Source organism: Macaca thibetana, chromosome 9 (assembly GCF_024542745.1).
Source record: "Macaca thibetana thibetana isolate TM-01 chromosome 9, ASM2454274v1, whole genome shotgun sequence".
Classification (NCBI taxonomy): Eukaryota; Metazoa; Chordata; class Mammalia; order Primates; family Cercopithecidae; genus Macaca; species Macaca thibetana.
Window position 1 is genome coordinate 29775297 of NC_065586.1, and position 18426 is coordinate 29793722.

At 44.6% G+C, this 18426-nt stretch overlaps 1 protein-coding gene across 4 annotated transcripts in view; it reads right to left on the reverse strand.

The window, feature by feature from the left end:
• Positions 1–18426, reverse strand: part of JCAD (junctional cadherin 5 associated) — a 102930-nt gene that overhangs the window by 42911 nt on the left and 41593 nt on the right. For 2 of the 4 annotated variants that reach the window (XM_050805606.1, XM_050805604.1), the window contains exon 1: positions 3438–3500. The exons of 1 other annotated variant lie outside the window; for it this stretch is intronic. The gene's annotated coding sequence lies outside the window, so the exon portion shown is untranslated. Of the gene's footprint in view, positions 1–3437; positions 3540–18426 lie in introns of those variants that run through there. One more of the 4 variants, XM_050805605.1, reaches the window with a different exon arrangement.

Here is an 18426-nt window from a genome sequence, read left to right on the forward strand (position 1 = left end):
TATTTCTGAAAGATTAGAAGTCATTAAGAAAGGACTCAAACTGGATAAGATTTTTAAATCTTTTGGAATTTTTGGCTGTTTGCAAAAATAGCTGTAAAACATTATCATAGGATAGAATTTTATTCCCTTATCATCATAGATGTCAAGCTCCACATGTAAAGATACCTTAAATATTCCATTAAACTTACCCTACTTTTGGTTTTGTTTTTAAATATCTTCAGAATAAAAAAAAAAGGCAAGTCTTTATCAAAATGTTCGACTTAAATTATTTCATATAATCTTTACATTTTTATTTATTTTCTATGTACAAAAGCCATGTAAAGTGATTTCAAAAGTAAACACTGCAAAATTCAGTGCTTAAGTAAAAAGCAAAAGTTTCTAGTAATCCCACTGTGCCAAGAGATAACCAGTAGCAACAATCTGGTTTCTGTTTCTCCAACTATTCTTCCTACACAGACAAGTTGCTTGCTTTTTTTTTTTTTTTTTTTTTTTTCCTTTCCTTTCCTTCTTTGGAATATATCTTGGTGCTTCTTCCTAACAGTATCTAAATTCTTTCATTTACATACAGAAAAAACAAGCTTTACCGGTCAACTATAAAGATAACCAACAAGCACAAAACTCTAAGGATACTTCACGATCTGATAATAAATCTGCCAGGCTATTTAGCCAGGCTATTCCCAAGCGTATGTAGAGAAAGTTGTTGGGAAAGATACTTAGTTCTAGATAATCCAAATTTTTAACAAGACACCTTCAATTCAAATCAAGATAATTGAGGTTTTAGTATCTGGGGGAGGGGTTCCTGTATTTTTCTAAACACCATTTAGTGTTTAAAGAATATATCAAAGCCCAACCTCTCCCCTCCCTGGGCTGCTGGCATTTGTAAGTCAGTGGACCTCAACATTCCTTCAATCAGCAGGCCCTTGAAACAAAGCACAAGAGCAAGGTTTTAATGAGAGAGATAACCCTTCTCATCCAAAGGGGTAAAAACAACATCTGTTAAAAACCCAAGTAAACTGCAGTAATGGGTTCAGCCATAGGCCCAGAGGACTTCAGACAGAGTCTTTGCTTATCAAAATAAAAACCACAATAGAACAATTGTTTCACTCCAACGCTCTGTGTTCTAAACTCTCTCCAGATTAATTAGCATGGAGTTTCGCCAAGCTCATTAAAAGAAAAACTCTGGACTCCTAAGGATGACTGGTGTTTACTGTCCTCCCAAACTGGCCAGTGAGAACCTGGGGGAGCCACAGACTTCTGGGCTTTCTGTACTGATAACATTTCTAGGATTTATTTTTAAATTGCATGTTAAAAATTAGACTACAAGAATCTTTTCATATTTACTTTTTTTAAGTGAAAAAACTGGTCCTTATTTATTTTCCTTGTATACCTCCAACCCTGTTACATTTTATAGCTGCCGAACAATAGACCACAGGCTCCTGGAATCTGTGACCACTCAGATGAGTTATTAGATAACCCTGATGACTTTGTCAAGTCGTCCAGAGCATGTGGACACTCAGGCCAAACTTCTTTTTTCCTGAAACAGGCTTTCTCCACCCACCCAAATCCCCTAATTCTCCTGGGCCTGCCAAGGGCCTGACCTTCCAGTCTCTGCAGCAAAGGGTGAAGTTTTACAGGAGGAAGGCCCAGCAGATTAAAGGCCTCTGTTCAACAAATATTTGCTCGCCCACTCCAGGCAGACTAACAGTTTGCTACATGCTGCATGCCCAGAGTGACACTTAGAGACTTTAGGAAGCTTGTTAAGCTGGTGACTAAGAATCAGACGCCTAATGTCAAGGTAAATAATTAAGTCCCAATCCACAGAACCTTATGGAAAACCAAACGACTTTACCAAACTCCCAATTTCACACGAAAACCAACACAAGTCCCATGAAATAGAATCTGCATATGATTTCCAAAAATGCCTGTATGCATTCTTGCTTTGCTGGGTGGTCTTAAAATTCTAAAATGAACTGACATTCCCAAAGTTTTACCTGTACAGCCCATGACCCTCAGTTTACACCATGCAGACTGCCTTTTTTTGCCAGAGCATTTCTGGCTGCCTGAATCCTACCCGTCAGGCCCCTTCCCCAAATCTCTGTATTTTGCAACCCTAGCCCTCAATCTCTGGGATGTCTATTCCTTGTAAATCTGAAAAGACAAAAGGCTGGAGAAGGAAAACAAGTTGTGGGAGAAACATCACATTAAACTGTCAGGACAGGAAACCCTGGGAGTTGTGGTCTGCACTGCCCCACCCCTCTCCCCAAGACTAAGACCAAGCTACTGGATTTGGGGAGGGAATGAGGACACGTGAGGCGGGTGGAGTGGGTGCGGGGGTGGTACAGTGGGTGTGGGTGTGGGGAGGTGATGTGCCCAAGCTAATTCCACCAAGGCCTCTACTCCTGAAGCGCGTGGATGACCAAACACCAGGGCATGCCCAGGTAGTGCTGGCCTGAAGTTCTCATTTTTATTTTTTTCTTCAGTAGTGAAATCACAGCTTCTTTACAAACGCCCAGAAGAATCCCAGGCGCTCCGCTTCTTGATAGGAAGCGAGAGGGGCCCGTTTAGCTGCTAGTGCTGGGCCCCACTGTGGCCAGGGCATCGAGGTAAACCCTGGCGTTATGGGGGTGAACGGACCCCGACTGGAGAAGCAGAGGGTGCCCGCGGAGATCTGAGCGCAGAGACCCTGGGTGGGCGGGCTCCAGATCCCATAAATGAGCTGATTAAGGGGATTTACAGCACTCCTAGGCAGGGCTCCTGCCCTTCTCCCACCCCACGCGCAGCCCGGAGCCGCACTCGCTGGGAGGCAGCCGCGATTAGCGCCCTAATCCCCAGCGCAGACCGCGCAGAGACCGGAGCGGGAGCAGGAGCGGGAGCGGGGCCGCCGCAGGAGCCCCCACCGTCCGGGGCAGTCCAGACTGCCCGGGCAGCGTGGGAACTGGGACCTCGGGGACCCAGCGCAGCGGCTGTCAGCTCCGGGGTGAGGTCCGCGAGGTCGGGGCGCGAGGGCGCGAGGGCGCGGGAGGGGTTGGACACAGGCTGGGGAGGGCGACTTCGAGAGGGAAGTGAGTGACCCCGGCCCCCCAGGCCTTCCGCGCGCCGAGGGGCGACGCGAGCGCTAACGCCAGCCGCGGCCCGCAGTGCCCGCCCCGGGACCCCCGCGCCCAGAGCAGGGCACCTGAGGGGAGGGGACACCCCTCCCGGGCTGGCAGGCGCCCTCCACCCCGAGGCTGCGGGGCCAGGCACCGTGCAGGGGGCCCAGGCGGGGCTGCGACTGGGTGTGCGGACACCCCCCACCGCCGGGGTGGCTGGGACCGGAGCGACGTCCCAGCTTGAGAAGTTGGGGGGAGTGCGGGAGGCTGTGGGTGAGGCCAGCGAAGCGCCGTGGGAGCGGCCCTAATGGACGGTGGGAGCCAGGAGGGTTAGACGCTGGGACTTACCGAGCGGCTCCCTCATGCCGCCTCGCGCCGCCGCCGCCGCTCCGGCCGGCCGGGGACCAGCGCGACCCGCCCCGCCTGCAGCCGCCGAGGCCGAGCATGCCCGGAGCACCGCCGTCCGCCCCGCCCACCGCCCGGGCCCGCCCCGCCCACCGTCCGGGTCCGCCCCGCCCACCGCCCGGGGCTGCCTCCTTGGCGCTGAGGGCGGTATCCAGGCCAGGATCTTCCTAGGCTTTCGGGGGTCTGCCCGCGTGGGTCCCGCGGAAGGCACAAGTAGGCTGACCACCCTTCCCTCTTTTCTTGTCACTTGGGTTTGGGCCACGTCAACCCTGTGGAAATGTCCAAAGACACACACACTCTCACAGATACACACAAAGCAAACATATTCATATACACTCACAGTTACACACAAACACACAAAGATGTATGCAAACACACTCATATACACCCACACACAGATGCACACAAACACACTCACAGGAAACAGGCACACACACAGATACAGGACACACAGATGCACACAAACACACAGTCACAGACAAGTGCACACAGACACACTCATATACAGTCAGACGCAGGTGCACACAAAAACACCCATACACAGTCACACACAGATGCAGCCAAACACACTGGCACATATACATACATACGCAGGAACACAGTACAGCTATACACACACACACAAAAACGCACCCACATAACACATTGATATTATGAAGAGAAGGAAACAGTGATGGTGACAACAGCTTGAGATATACTTCTTAAAAAAAAAAAGTCTTCGAGTCAACTAATGCGCTGGAAGCCACCTTCAGATCAGCTGGCCCATCCTCTCCTGTGGCAGAGGAGGAAACCGATGCCAGGAGTAGGATTTGCCTACAGGGCAGGGGTAGGAGGGGAGATAGGAGGGCAGTGGGAGGGTTCAGACCAGAATGAACGTTTCCTGACACCAAACCCACTCCATGTTTCTGTTACAGCGGGAAGGGACAGAAAGATTAGACTGCTGCCTGGGTGTGCTCAGGGCAAACGTTTTCATAATTTTGGAAGGCAGACAGAAGACAAAAAATGTGAAATATTGCTGATGCATTGGGGAGAGACAGGGAATATTAGTTAAGTCCACCTAGACAAAACATGGATGGCACAGCGGACTGGTGACCTTGCCAAATGAGTTTTCAGAAAACTACTTAGCCACATCATGATTTTAGGACCGTATTTGCTGTCAAAACACCAATAACTAACGTTTTTTGCTCTATCACCATGTCTCAGCCCTTCCTATGCATTATTTCTTTTAATCCTCATCACAGTTTGATGATGTGGGCACCACTTTACAGATGAGGAACAGGCTCAGGGAAGGGCACAGATGGCAAGCTGCAGAATCTAGCCCAAGACCCTTGCTCTGAACCACCAGAGCAAGGTCGTTTCTTTGTTCTCTTGAATTGTATGTTCCTCATGGTTAGTAGCAACATATAATCTAACAGAGCATAAAAGCTAAACACACTATTGCTGGAAAATAACGAACAATGTAATTGAGTGTTGTATTGTGCATTATCAGGAGTGCATGGGAGGAAACCAGATGGCGGTGATGGGAGCAGGCAGCGTGATCAGGGACTCGAGAGCCAGGTCCTGGGCTTGGCTTCTCTGCTACTTTCTAGATGTGATACTTTACTTCTGTTAGCCTCACTTTCCTCTCTAACAAAGTGGGGTAATGATGGTTTGCATCTCATAGGAGAGTCATGATAATTCAATGAGATGATGCCTTCTTATCACTTAGTTCAGGTACATGTAACAGTGAAGAAAATGGTGGCCAGGCATGGTGGCTCACGCCTGTAATTGCAGCACTTTGGGAGGCCAAGGCAGGCAGATCACCTGAGGTCAGGAGTTCGAGACCAGCCTGGGTAAGATGGTGAAACCCCATCTCTACCAAAAATACAGAATTAGTCGGGAGTGGTGGCAGGTGCCTGTAATCCCAGCTACTAGGGATGCTGAGGCAGGAGAATCACATGAACCCGGGAGGTGGAGGTTGCAGTGAGCCAGGACTGTGCCACTGAACTCCAGCCTGGGCAATAGAGTGAGATTGTCTCAAGAAAAAAAAAGGAAAGAAAGAGAGAGAGAGAGAAAGAAAGAAAGAAAGAAAGAAAGAAAGAAAGAAAGAAAGAAAGAAAGAAAGAAAGAAAGAAAGAAAGAAAGAAAGAAAGAAAGAAAGAAAGAAAGAAAGAAAGAAAGAAAGAAAGAAAGAAAGAAAGAGAGAGAGAAAGAAAGAAAGAGAGAAAATGGTAGCTACTACCATTAGCACTTGCACTGCTATTGCTATTTGGGTTGGAGCCACCAGGGAAGACTTTGAAGGACAAGTGGGCTGTGGCTAGGGGGAGACACAAAGGCTGGGGAAATAGGATTCAACAAAATTTAAAAGATAAAAAAGGAAATGCAGAAGTTTTTTTTTTCTTTTTTTTTTCTGGGAAGTCACAGTTATTAACAGCAGTGATATTCTTGTCAAAAAAGCATCATTCAATGATGGATTGCTTCTGTGACTTATAGAATTCCTGTTTCTCCTCAATTTGCCAACTCAATGAAATAACTTTGTGCTGGGGTGGAGCACCTCTATGTGCCCAGCATGGTGCAGACACCTAGGGAGCCAAGTATTCCTGCTAGAACATTTATCAGCCAGTGAATTGATATTAGGATGTGTTTTCCCATAGAACAATGTCATATTGTTGGGTTTCTGGGTCAACCCCATGGAAGTTTTATAATGTACCTAAGTGCTGCAGAGTTGCAAAAAAAAACAGAAGAGTTGCAGTAAATCAGAAAACAACGCTGATTCAATGCTAGGAGCTAAGCTAAACCAAACCAAATCAAGTTTAATAAGAAATTGTATTTTAGCAGAAAGGCTGGCAAAGGCAGATTCGATTAGGGGAATGTAATGGGATTGAAATACTGGAGATTCTAGAGAAGATGACTTCACAATTTCAAGATGCTTGTGGTTTCTTGACCCTGTTCTTTATCCTAACATCCTCATTTCAAAATGTTGGGCTTCCGTCTTTCCTCAGTACTGATGTATCCCTAGCCCTGCTCTAATGTTTTCCTGGCATGACTAAAACCATTTCAAATGAAGAAGTAGAATGAAAAGATGGGAAGAGAAGATGGTAGTGAGGCTGGGGATGTGGGGACAGGGGCAAGCAGAAAGGTGGAAAGTTTTTCTAAAGATCTGGGAATAGAATTAACAAACAGGAAAGAGAGTGTATTCGTCTGTTCCCATGCTGCTAATAAATACGTACCCAAGACTGGGTAATTTATTAAGGAAAGAGGTTTAATGGACTCTCAGTTTCACATGGCTAGGGAGGCATCACAATCATGGTGGGAGCATCACAGTCATGGTGGAAGGCAAAGGAGAAGCAAACACACGTCTTACATGGCAGCAGGCAAGAGGGCATGTGCAGGAGAACTCCCCTTTATAAAACCATCAGATCTCATGAGACTTATTCACTATCACGAGAACAGCATGGGAAAACCCTGCCCCCATGATTCAATTACCTCCCACTGGGTCGCTCCCACAACACATAAGGACTATTACAACCCAAGGTGAGATTTGGGTGGGGACACAGAGCCAAACCATATCAGAGAGTAAGGTTGAAAAGATGCATAAGTATGAACAGGTGATTAATTATAAATGTAGGAAGATAATAAAGATAAAAGGTAGTGAGGAAAATCCACTGGACCAGTTTCCACACCATTCGCCAGTACATGGACAAGGGATGGTGGGCAAGACGTGAGAGAAATCAGCGTAACCTCCTGCCCGTTATCCCTACCCACTCCCACTTTCCTGCAATTTGGGTCTCTTGCTTCCGCCTACTTGATCTTGGGAGATATAAACACAGGAAAAAAATACCTATCGCTTATGTGATGTAAAATATAAACTATGATTGAAAACAGCATTTAACATGAAACTGTTAGAAGTCTGGCACAGTCCTGGGAGAATGTGCCAAGAGCCAGCCCCGGATGCCCAATGTCCCCGCCTTTCTTGAGTCCTGGAGAAGGGATTTCACAGACTCAGGAAGGAACTTGGATTATTGAGTCATTGGGCAGATGTGCAGTAACCAGAGAAATAATGCTTAACAGCCTGCTTAAAGAAAGAAAAAAAGTAAAAGCCAAGATCTTGTTTCTCTAACTTACTGCCTGTTCAAGGACCTAGAGTAACCCTCCTCCCTCCCTGCTTTAGGGCCCTTCTCTGTAGACTATAAGGTTTCCTTTAACTGATTTAGATATTGATTTTGTTTTTCTTAGTCTGTAAAGACACTACCAGTTCTCATTTTTAAAAAGATTAATGCTCTTTTTTAAAAAAAAATTAATTTGTTGTCTTCATTGACATATAATAATTGTACCTATTTATGGGGTACACTGTGATGTTTTGATACTTGTATACATTGTGTAATAGTTAAATCAGGGTGTTTAGCATATCCATCTGCTATAGTTTGAATATTTGTTTCCTCCAAAACTCATGTTGAAACTTAATCCCCAATGTGGCAGTGTCGAGAGATGGGATCTTTTTTTTTTTTTTTCAAGACAGAGTCTTGCTCTGTCGCCCAGCCTGGAGTGCAGTGTCGCCGTCTCGGCTCACTGCAACCTCCGTGCCCAGGGTTCAAGCAATTCTCCTGCCTCAGCCTCCTGAACAGCTGGGATTACAGACAAGCGCCATCGCGCCCAGAGACGTTTTGCATTTTTAGTAGAGATGGGTTTTCACCATGTTGGCCAGGCTGGTCTCGAACTCCTGACCTCGTGCTCTGCCTGCCTCAGCCTCCCTGAAGTGCTGGGATTACAGGCATGAGCCACTGCACCTGGCCCAAGAAATGGAATCTTTAAGAGATCATTGGATCATGAAGGTTCTGCCTTGGATTAATCTATTCATCTATTCATAGATTAATTAATCTATTCATGGATTAATAGATTAATGGGTTAATGAATTAATGGGTTATCATGGCGGGGAACTGGTGGCTTTATAAGAAGAAGAAGAGAGACATGAGCTAGCACGTGAGCACGCTCAGCCCCTCACCATGTGATGCCCTATAGGTTAGGTTGACTCTGCAGAGCCCCCAACTGCAAGAGAGCTCTTACCTGAGGCAGCCCCTTGACCTTGGACTTCTCAGCTGTAAGAAATAAATTTCTGTAACTGCAAGAAATTTCTTTTCTCTATAAATGACCCACCTGCAGGTATTCTGTTATAAGCAACGGAAGGACTAATATACCATCACCTTATACATTTACCATTTCTTTGTGTTGAGAACATTCAAAATCCTCTCTTCTAGCAATTTTGAAATATACAATACACTTCTTAGCTGCAGTTACCCTTCTGTGTGATAGAACACCAGAACTTATTCCTCCTAAAGGAAACTTTGTACCCATTGACCAAAAAAACCCCACATTCTCTTCTGGAGTGCAGTGGCACAATTTCGGCTCACTGCAACCTCCACCTCCCGGGTTCAAGCAGTTCTCCTGCCTCGGCCTCCTGAATAGCTGGAATTATAGGCACGCACCACCGCGCCTGGATAATTTTTGTATTTTTAGTAGAGACGGGGTTTCACCATATTGGTTAGGCTGGTCTCGAACTCCTGACCTCGTGATCCACCCACCTCATCCTCCCAAGGTGCTGAGATCACAGGCGTGAGCCACCGTGCCCAGCCAAAGCCCCACATTCTCAATAAAACCTTGAGGTCTCTTTTGTTGGCTTGTTTTAGAAAGTCGGGCAATGGTGGTTACATGGAAACTGTCAAGGATCTCGTGAGGATAGAGAGTAGATTGGTGGGTACCAGAGGCCGAGAAGGATTTGGATAAAGAGAAACTGATTAATGGGTACAAATACACACTTAGAAGAATTAAGACCTGGCATTTGATACATCAGTAGGTATCTATGTTAACATTAACCAATTGTTCATTTCAAAATAGCTGGAAGAGAATACTTTGAATGTCCTTAGCTTAAAGAAAAGATAAATATTTAAAGTGATGGATGTTCCTATTACCCTGATTTGATTATATGAATTTATCAGATTATGACATGGATCCTGAAAATATCTACATCTAATATGTATTAAATAAATAAATAAAAAGATGTCACATTGAAAAAAATCTAGAAAGGATTTTATGTCAACAAATGCTAATAAAACTTGTTTGTAGTTATTGCTATGCTTTATATTAATTCACAGACTATACTGCATATATATATATATTTTTTTTTGACATGAGCTCTCACTCTGTCATTGAGGCTGGAGGGCAGTGGTATAATCACAGCTCACTGCAGCCTTGACGTCCTGGGCTCAAGCCATCTTCCTCCCTCAGCCTCCTAAGTAACTGGGACTACAGACACACACCACCATGCCCAGCTAATTTTTGTATCTTCTGTAGAGACGGGCTCTCCCTGTGTTGCCCAGTCTGGTCTTGAACTCCTGGGCTTAAGCAAAGTTACCACCTTGGCCTCCCAAAGTAGTGGGATTAGAGGCATGAGCTACCATGCCCAGCCCTGCATAATTATTTGTAACCAAGAACTAGAAATCTGTTTCTCAAAGTCTGCTCCATGGACCACCTACACCAGGACCAACTGGGGGAGGGAGAGTTGACTAAAGGCCAAATTCCTGGACCTCATCAAACCGATGCAATCAGAATTTCTAAGTTCTACCATTGAGATCCTGGAATGTGTACTTTAAGGAAATGCCCAGGTGATTCTCACATACAGTACAGTGTGCGAAGCAGGGATGGAGCACAATAAATAGAAATACTGTGTGTCAAGAGAGGAATGGATTGATTGACACATAGTATACAGTGCAAAGACAGCAGCCGTCGACATCATTGTATGATGATGGGGAGTCACATAACAACGTCCTTCACAAATCAAGTGCATTAGATGTTTGCTGTTGGCTTAGAAGATTTAACACTAACTGAAACAAAACCTACAACGCCGGGGACCAAGAAGAGAGTGACAGTTTTTCAATCCTATACCTCCACTGTGAGGAGATTGAATCTGCATAGTTACTGCATGAGAAAAATCATTTCTAATTGATTGCTCTCCTCATGTCAGCTTGTTCTCACATAAAGCCACATATTAATGGAAAACAACTTCTCTGTCATGCTCACCATAGCAAAGAGCTGCTATTTACTAGTGGTAGACAGACATTCCAACCTTCCCCCTGCCTGCAGTTTATAAAATTTTTTGTCAAATTCATAAGGAAACCCCTCAAGTGGGCCTTGATTTATGTCTGTCCATGTACAAAAGGGTAGCACTTATTAGCAGGGTTTTATGGTTTTGAAGCACAGTCATGCATCACTTAATGATGAGAATACGTTCTGAGAATTGTGTTGTTAGGTGATTTCATTGTGCCCTCCAAGGAATGGCAGTGGCTGTCAGGGATCCCGCTGGTACCGGGGGGATGCCAATGTGACTTCAAGTAGACAGGGGTGTGGCCAGCACCGGAGTGGTCCAGACGTGGGCACCCCCTGGGCTGCCTCTCCCACCATTCCATACCTGCTAATCAAGAATGAATCAAAATTAACCCAAGCATTTTTAAACCCCATATGACTTTTTGTTTTTAAAATGGGAAATAGGCCGGGCTCCGTGGCTCACACCTGTAATTGCAGCACTTTGAGAGACTGAGGCAGGCAGATCACTTGTGGTCAGGAGTCCGAGACCAGCCTGGCCAACATGGTGAAATCCCTTCTCTACTAAAAAATATATGCTTGTAGTCCCAGCTACTCGGGAGGTTGAGGCACAAGAATCACTTGAACCCAGGGGGCAGAGGTTGCAGTGAGCCAAGATGGCATCACTGCACTCCAGCCTGGGCAACGGAGTGAGACCCTGTTTCCAAAACACTAAAAAATAAAAATTAATAGCCAGGTATAGTGGTACATGCCTATAGTTCCGGTTACTCAGGAGGCTGAGGTGGGAGGATTGCTTAGGCCTAAGAGTTCAAGGCTGCAGTGAGCCATGATCATGCCACCGCACTCCAACCTGGGCAAAACAGCAAGACTCTGTCTCAAAAAAAAAAAAAAAAAAAAAAAAGAACTATGCAAATAACTATGAACTACATTAATTGTGAAAAGAATGCTTCCATTTGGGGAGAGAATGGTGTATCAGGCTTTTATTAAGTCAGTAATGTCTAGCAATACAAAAATGACATCAAGGTGGGAGGGAGAGATGAGAACTACTTTTTTTTTTTTTGAGACAAGGTCTTGCTCTGTTGCCCAGGCTGGAGTGCAGTGGCACAATCTTGGCTTACTGCAACCTCCACCTCCCAGGATCACACAATCCTCCTGCCTCAGCCTCCCTAGTAGCTGGGTTTACAGGCGTGTGCCACCACACCCAGCTAATTTTTTGTATTTTTAGTAAGACAGGGCTTCACCATATTGGCCAGGCTGGTCTCAAACTCCTGACCTCAGGTGATCCTCCCAATTTGGCCTCCCAAAGTGCTGGGATTACAGACCTGAGCCACCGCAACTGGCTGAGAACTACCTTTGTTTTAATGTTTCTTATGTACCAGGCACTAGGCTAGGCCTTGACTTACGTCCTTCCATGTACAAAAGGGTAGCACTTATTAGCAGGGTTGTATGGTTTTGAAGTACAGTCATGCACACTTAATGATGAGAATACATTCTGAGAATTGTGGTGGTAGGTGATTTTATTGTTGTGCAAACATCCTAGAGTACACTTACACAAACCTAGGTGGTGTAGCCTACTACATACCTAGGCTACATGCTATAGCCTATTGATCCTAGGCTGCAAACCATGCAGCAAGTGACTCTACTCAATACTGCAGGCAATTGTAACACAGTGTTATTTGTGTACCTAAACATAGAAAAGGTACAGTAAAAATACAATATTATAATCTTATGAGACCACCACCGTAGATGTGGTCCATGGTTGGCTGAAGTATTATGCAGTGCATGATGGTGGTTCTTCTAGTTAAGTGTAAAAGAGGATGTATGGCTGGGCACGATGGCTCAGGCCTGTAATCCTAGCACTTTGGGAGGCCGAGGCAGGTGGATCACTTGAGGTCAGGAGTTCGAGACCAGCCTGGCCAATATGGCAAAACCCCATCTCTACTAAAAATACAAAACATTAGCCGGGCATGGTGGCGGGTGTCTATAATCCCAGCTACTTGGGAGACTGAGGCAGGAGAATCTCTTGAAACCAGGAAGCGGAGGTTGCAGTGAGCCAAGACTGTGCCACTTCACTCCAGCCTGGGCGAAAGAGCAAAACTCTGTCTCAAAAAAAAAAGGATGTAAATCTCCCATGAAATAAAACTTTCCATTTCATTAGTCACCTGCCTCCCTCAAACTCCCATTACACATTGAAGCTGCTGGTGCAGTACTGCATTTATCAGGGTATATCTTGGATTTGCTTACATGATTCTTGATTCAGCTACTGGATTCCAAATACCTGTTGGAAGACATTGTTCATCCCTGCCCTAACTGTGTTTTCTTAGTTTAGACTTAGTTTGTTTATTTGGCCTTCATTAATCACAGGACCAAACTAACAGCCAAGGTTACTCACACCTCCCCTGTGATCCAGAGCCTGCTCTCTCAACCACCTCCTTATCTGACTTTTTCATGCAAGCCAGTATTTTCCCAGCCCTGAATCAACCCAGGGCCAGGTCCCAGACAACTAGGGATAACAGTGTCCCAAAGCCACTGGAATTATTCCAACCGGCCATTTCTAGGCTCTTTCCCTTTTCTCTCCTTGCCTTTCCTGTGAAAATCCCAGTAATGGCTGTGGCCAAGGACTTCTGACTCCTTTCTGCCTCCTGACCAGCACTGGTGCTTACCCCAGGCTTTGCATGGCCTGAGATGCCTCTTGTTTATAGGTCAACTGTGAGTAACTTTAATCTTTGCTTTCAATAGCATTGGCCTCTCAGATGTCACTTAGTCACCTTTATAAACTACAACCCAGGCACAAATCAACTTCTCCGTTGACCACAGCCTAGCACCATACCTTTGGACAGGTAGATGAAACATGTCTGTTGAATAGAATTTTTGAATACCTCTGAAGTGGAAATGGTCCCTTCAGCTCACATTGTGGAAATCCTGAGTGGGGACTCTTCACCATAGGAGTGAGGGCCAAAGCATTAGCTGAGAACTGGGGGTGACCAAAGGAATGAGGCAAAATGACCAGAACAGCCAGGCGCAGTGGCTCATACGTGTAATCCCAACACTTTGGGAGGATGAGGCAGGAGGATTGCTTGAGCCCAGGAGTTCGAGACCAGTCTGGGCAACATAGCACAACCCCCATCTCTACAGAAAATTTACAAAAAAAAAAAAAAAAAAATTAGCCACTGTTAATTCTGAGGCAGGAGAATGGCTTCAACCCGGGAGTCAGAGGTTGCCATGAGCTGAGATCACACCACTGCACTCCAGCCTGGGCGATAGAGTGAGACTCTGTCTCAAATAAACAACAACTAGAAAAACCCCCAAAAACACTGTATTAATTCTTTAATATATAAAATCCACCACAACCCCATATTTAGACGTGCCTATAGGCATGGTGGCATGCACCTGTAGTCCCAGCTACTCAAGAGGCCAAGGAAGGAGGATTGCTTGAGCCTGGGATGTCAAGGTTGCAGTGAGCTGTGATTGCACCAATGCACTCCAACCTGGGCAACAGAGTGAGACTCTGTCTGAAGAAAAAGAAAATAGCCAGAAAATGTTAGAAAATGTCTAGGCTCTCTTGAATTCTTTGTCAATTTGTTTTAAATCTGTTGGGAGTTTTATTTCTGCTTTTTCTGTGTTCTAACTTAAACCCAGCTAACCATCCCAAAACTCATTGGTTAGCCTCTTATGGACCTGAATGACATGTATATCAAGCAGATGGCATGCTATTTGTGTGTTTTGTTTAATCCCACAAAAATCAAAACTTCTAAAGCAAATCAATCAAACTGTGCAAATAAGAGCGACTACAGAGGATAATTAGTGGTTTGTAGGAAGGCCACCCGTAAACATGAAATACAAGTCCGAGAAAAGAAAATAAATCAAATGAAAGTCAGCTTATCAGCCACAGTTGAAAAATAACTGTGAAAGTCCAAAGCCAGTGTCTTATCTAGCTGGAACAATTGGTCAGTGTCTCTGAGGCCCTGGTAACTGTTGCAATGTTTCCTTTCTCCCACCCCCTGCCGCCCTGCCCTGCTAATTTAATGCATTTTTCCCAGTCGGCGCTGATAAGATCCAGCAGGATGTCCTGTGTCATCTGCACTTGCCATCCCTAGAGGCTCCATTCTTGCGTGGGTACCCACAGCAACTTCCTTGTAAAAGAATGAATTGAGCACTACTTTCAAGTCAGCAGGGAACTACGTGCACTTTTTAGTTGTCTCAAATTAGTGGATGTATGAATTATTTGTCCACATCTTTTTACAGTCTTCCATATAGTTCTGGATGCCTGGAATGTGTATTAGAACTTTTGTTGAAACCACCAAATACCTGTAGGTTGCTATAACTAACTGGTCACAGATGTAGCATTAAATCCACCCCAAGTTTTTTTCCCTGCAGCTACAGCATATGCCGGAGCCATAGTTTTATACATCTTGGAACAGACGCTATTCAGAAACAAAACCAATACCTTTTTTAAAGCAGTACTACCTTATTTGGGGTCAGGGGCTACCTATTTGTTTTCCAGGGGCCTGTTTATCAGTAGGCACATCTAAATATGGGGTTATGGTGGATTTTATATATTAAAGTATTAATACAGTTTTTTTTTTTTTTTTTGAGACGGAGTCTCAAAAAAATTGCCTAGGCTGAAGTGCAGTGGCGCGATCTGGGATCACTGCAACCTCCCCCTCCCAAGTTCACGCAATTATCCTGCCTCAGCCTCCCGAGTAGCTGGGATTACAGGCATGCGCCACCACGTCTGGCTAATTTTTGTGTTTTTAGTAGAGATCAGGTTTCACCATAATTAGCCAGGCTCGTCTTGAACTCCTGGCCTCAAGTGATCCATTTGCCTCGGCCTCCCAAAGTGCTGGAATTACAGGCATGACCCACCACGCCCCGACCTAAAGTATTAATAAAAATGTAGAAGAACATTTCCTAGTTCTTCTAATTATTTGCTGTGACCTCACATGACAAATTGTCCTAATATTATCATTATTGTTGTTTTTACTTTTCCCGGCTCCCTTCCCAGTGACGTGTAGTATCAACGAGGCACTAGCACGCGGGAACCTCTGGAAATGGTGACAGACTGCGGACTGTGAGGACAAAAATCTTCTAATGCTGAAGTCATTGCAGGATGGTAAATCTGATTTCAAGCCATGTGATGTACAATTTTAAGGGCTTAATGACTATGTTTAAGAAAATATACTTAAAAGTTAAGGCCAGGTGCCGTGGCTCACAGCTGTATTCCCAGCACTTTGGGAGGCCGAGGTGGGCAGATCAGCTAAGGTCAGGAGTTAGCGACCAGCCTAGACAACATGGTGAAATCCAGTCTCTACTAAAAGTACAAAAATTAGTCCAGCTACTCTAGAGGCTGAGGCAGGAGAATTGCTTGAACCTGGGGGGCAGAGGTTGCAGTGAGCCGAGATCGCGCCGCTGCACTCCAGCCTGGGAGACAGAGTGAGGTTCTGTCTCAAAAATAAATAAATAAATAAATAAATAAATAAATAAGTAAAGTTAAAAGACAAGTTTTTTACATGTAGATTTGAAACACTAACTACATTGATATGAACACAATAAAAAGGAATTCTGACACTAATCCATTATCGCTTTGGGAAAACAAAATATGCTCCTCTTCCTCATAAAGGCAGGTGAACAGAGGTTAATATTATAAGCTCCGTTCATTCAAAACTCTTCACCTGAGATTATAATCCTAACCTCAGGAAATCTTGACGGAACACTTTATGGTATTTCAATAGTTTTAAGTCTAAATGCTTTTTTAGAAAACCTGAAAAGGCACGTGCTGTTTGTAATACTATTCTGGAAGGAAGGAAAGAAGGAAGGGCAGGGCAGGGCCGGGAAGAAGGGAGGAGGGGAGAGGGATGTAAATTAGAGGCATGTAAATTAGAAGCCATCTGAAGCTAAGTAATGAAAGAAAAAGATGAGAGGCCATGAAATTCCTTTAGTTCATAATTAACACTCTCTGTTCTTCAGTAATGTGTATTTACGTAACATCCCCATTTTCCAGATTACATGATTTATCTTATGTTCTATGCTCTATTAGACACTACGTCTACTGTATCTCAATATAAGTCTATGCCTTCCTGCAGCATTTGTATATCCATAAAGATCTCATTCATCACACCAGATTGCAAGTTTTTAATAGAAGACATCTGATGACAATGGTTACTCACAAAATAAACTAAGACTGGAAATGTCATAGTCTGAATCTATGAAATTATAAATCAGTAAATTTATGGATCATTTGAAAAGAAAAAGAAGTACTGGTTGGCTGTTATTATTGGTTAGGAAGCTAGAGGTAGGGCTCACAAATCTTAAACAATTTCCGGGTTTTTTTTTTGAGACAGGGTCTCACTCTGCCGACCAGGCTGGAGTGCAATGGCACGATCTCAGCTCACTGCAACCTTCGCCTCCAAGAGATTCTCCTGCCTCAGCCTCCGAGTAGATGAGATTACAGGTGCCCGCCACCACACCTGGCTAGTTTTTGTATTTTTAGTAGAGACAGGGTTTCACTATATTGACCAGGCTGATTTCGAACTCCTGTGTCCACCTCGGTCTCCTGAAGTGCTGGGATTACAGGCGTGAACCACCGCACCCAGCCACAATTTCTTTGATTCTAGTGTGCACCAAAGTTTGAGAGCCATGGGGCATGACCAGTACTAACTAACATTCACTTTACAGGGACAGGTTCTCTTGGGAACACCTGGTCACTCGCCCTGTAGATCTCAAGAACTACAAAGTGATTGATGGCCCCATTTGGGGAGCTGAATGCATTCACAGTAAAGTGCTTCCCAATTTCCCTGTTTATCAGGAGGTAACATAACCCGGAAGAGGAAGAAGTACGTAGGCTTTGGGGTCAGACAGATTTGCGTTGGATCTCAATGCTGCCATTCATTGTGTGTCTTCAAGCAAATGACCTCATGTCTCAGCCTCAGTTCCTTACATGATAATGATCCACAGTCTGGTTATGAGAATTAGATGTTCGGTGAAACCATTTAGTACAGAGCCAACATTCTATAAGCATTAGCTGTTCTTATGCTGCCCCCTCCATGAAGTTTGTGTGAGAATGAATGAGAGAAACGCAAAGCACCTGGAGAACATCATGGTACTCTACAAACGGGAGGTGGCTTCCATTTCTGGGGACTAAATAGAACTAATGAGCTGTTCCCTCATTTACTGAGAACATGGAGGGTTACTATTTCTATATTCATTTACTTTTTCTGGGAAAAATATTACAGAAATGGAAGGTGATTAAGAAATTTTAGAAGGACCATTCCATTTAGCATTTGCAATGGACAAGATAGCAAGATTGTCCCTTCTTTCCTTCCTTCCTTCCTTCCTTCCTTCCTTCCTTCCTTCCTTCCTTCCTTCCTTCCTTCCCTCCCCCCCCCCACTTCCTTCTGTAATAGTACTGCAAATAGTATGTGCATTTTCAGGTTAAAACAAAGCATTTAGACTTCTTAAAACTATTGAAATACATAAAGTGTTTGGTCAAGATTTCCTAAAAGGCAGGGTATTTAGAGCTACTTCCATTCTGCCAGGGAACCCAGATAGCACAAGACTGTAAGATAACACTTTAATGAGAAGATTCTTATGTAACGGGAAATGTGAGCTTAATCTGAGCATATGGCTGTGAGTGCATGTGCGTGCATATGTGCATGTGTGTGTGACACCTGTGTGTGAAGAGGGCAGTAAAAGCTGGCTTTTACAGTTTAGAAGACTAGTCTTGGTGTTGGAAATCTTGGCAAAAATGCTATGGACAAAATATCCCTCTGATGGTAAATTCGGAGTATTCTTTGAGGCATATAGGATACATTTACATCTCCTCCATTGGATATTGACACACATTGTACCTGTGGCTAAG